We start from the raw sequence: 2,500 nt of genomic DNA, 5'->3' as shown, positions 1-2,500 counted from the left end.
CCTCCTACCCACCCTCCTTCTACCCATCCTCCTCCTACTCCTCCTCCTCCTCCTTTTCTTCTTCCTCCTCTTCCTACTCCCCTTCTCTCCCTCTTCCTCCTCTTCCCTCTCTTCATACTCCTTTTCCTACTCCTCTTCCTCCTCCTTTTCTTCTTTCTCCTCCTCCTCCTCTTCTTCCTCTTCCCCTTGCTCCCTTTCTCCTCTTTCTCTTCCCCTTCTCCTCTTCCTCCTCTTCCTCCTCCTCCTCCGTTCTTTTCTTCCTCCTCCTCCTAGACTACTCTTCCTCCTCCCCCTCTTTCTCCTGCTTCATCTTCTATCGCCTAGTTGCCCTGTTTTCTTAACTGAAGCTTAGTATAGTAAACACAAACAGCCTCGTTAGGGACAGTAGGCCTGATGTTGTTTGTTCTTTCTTTGTGTTCCTTTGTGTTCCTTCTCCTCTTCCCCTCATCCTCATCTTCATCCTTCTCCTCATCCTCCCCTTCATCTTCCTCCTCCTCCTCCTCCTCTTTATCCTCTTCCCTATTCTCTCCTCCTCCACCACGTTCTCTTCCCTTTTCCTCTCTCCTCCTCCATCGCTCCTTTCCCCATCACCTCCTTCTTCCCTCCTTCCCCTTTCCCTTCTCCCCTTCCCTCCCTCCCCCACTTTCCCCTCTATTCCTTTTCCCTTCCTTTCTTCGTTCATCTGCCTTCTCCCTCCTCCTCCCACCTCCCCCCTTCCTCCTCGCTCTTCCCCCTTGTCTTTACCCACCTCTCCCTTCCTCCCACTCCCTCCCCTCCCTCTCAAATTCCCATTTTTACTTCCCAACTATCTTGCTATGTTACCGTTGACCAGTCTCCCCCCTTCCCTCCTCCCCCCTTCCCCCTTCTCCTTCCTTCTAACCCCCCTTCTTCCCTTTCACTTACCTTTATTTCCCTTTCTTACCCTTCCCTTTCCTCCTCTTTCCTTAATTTTAATCTTCTTATAATCCCCCATTTTCTTTGTTTCTTTCTTAAAGAAGTAAACAGATAAACAGACAAACAAATAGATAAATAAATACTGCAATACTCAAGTTAACAAATTAATTATTAAATAACAATATAAATCTAACAAAGTACGTGAAGAAATAAGATTAGAAAATAGGCAAATAAACAAATAAAAAAATTCTGACAATATTTTCCTATTTCTGTAGACTAAATCTTAATTGGGGTTAGTCGACCATAGGTTCTCGAGAATACGAGGCTAAACTCGAACCTAAACCTTCTAAGAGCTTTTGAGGGTTATCTTTTAATTTCTTTTTTTATCTGCTAGAAAGAAGCCTTCTGCTTTGCTAACCTTTCCACGTGCGCTTATCTTTCTTGTACTGATAAGAAACTTGGCCCATGAAGTGGCGACCACGCCAGGATTCTCATCTTAATCACTGTTATTATTGTCGTTGTTATTGTTGTTGTTGGTAGTTATGGTGGTAGTTGTGGTGGTGGTAGTGGCAGTTGTGGTGATGGGGGTGTTGGTAATTGTTGTAGTGGTGGTATTTGTGGTGATGGGGTGGTGGTAGTTGTGGTGGTAGTAGTGGTGGTGGTAGGGGTTGTGGTAGTGTTAATGTTTTTTATCGTATCTCTCTTCCACCTCTATTTCTTTCCCTCCTCTCTTTCATTTCCCCTGTGTCTCTCCCCCCCACTCTCTCTCCCTCTCTCTGCCTCCCTCTCTCTCACTCCCTTTCTCAGCCCCTCTCTCTTCCTCCCCTCTCTATCTCTTCCTCCCCTCCCTCTCCTCCATCTCTCTCTCTCTCTCTCTCTCTCTCTCTCTCTCTCTCTCTCTCTCTCTCTCTCTCTCTCTCTCTCTCTCTGTTCTCTCTTATCTCCCTTCCCCCCTTTGTCATCATTACTTCGCCCCTCCTCTTTCACCTTAATTATCACTCCATCGTATTCCCATCCTCCATCTTCCTTTTCTTTCCATTCTTCCATTCCCCCTCTTTCATCTCCTTCACTTCCTCCTCCTTCTGCTCCTCCTCCTCCTCTTCCCCCTCCTCTTCATCCTTCTCGGTTACGTCTTGCATTTATGCTGGCCTATGCTGTTTCTTTTCCCCTCCTCTTTCTCCCCTACTTCTCCTCCTTTTCTTCCCTCGTCCTCCTCCTCCTTATCCTCCTTTTCTTCCCTCGTCCTCCTCCCCCTTCTCCTCCTCTTCCTTCCCTTTCCCTATCCCATAGCCTTCCTCCTCCTCAATTACCTACTCTTCCTTCGCTTCCTTGTCCTAATCCTATACGTCCTCACCTCTTCCTCCTCGCTTCTTCCTCCTCAACTCTTCCTACTTCCCCTGGCTCCCCCTCCCTTCCTTCCTTCTTTCTTTCCTCCTTCCCTTCGTCTTTCCTATTTTTTATATTCTTTTGTCTTATAAACCTTATAAAGGGATAAAAAATATGATTAAGAAAGACTAAAGTAATAATAAAAATGACAATCATAATGATAAGGATAGTAATAACAATAATGATAGTAATATTGATGATAAGAACAATAATAATAATA

Source organism: Oratosquilla oratoria, chromosome 32 (genome assembly GCF_046742065.1).
Source record: "Oratosquilla oratoria isolate Oo_2021 chromosome 32, ASM4674206v1, whole genome shotgun sequence".
Taxonomy (NCBI): domain Eukaryota; kingdom Metazoa; phylum Arthropoda; class Malacostraca; order Stomatopoda; family Squillidae; genus Oratosquilla; species Oratosquilla oratoria.
The sequence above is the reverse complement of the archived record's forward strand: the minus strand, read 5'-3'. Positions refer to the sequence as shown.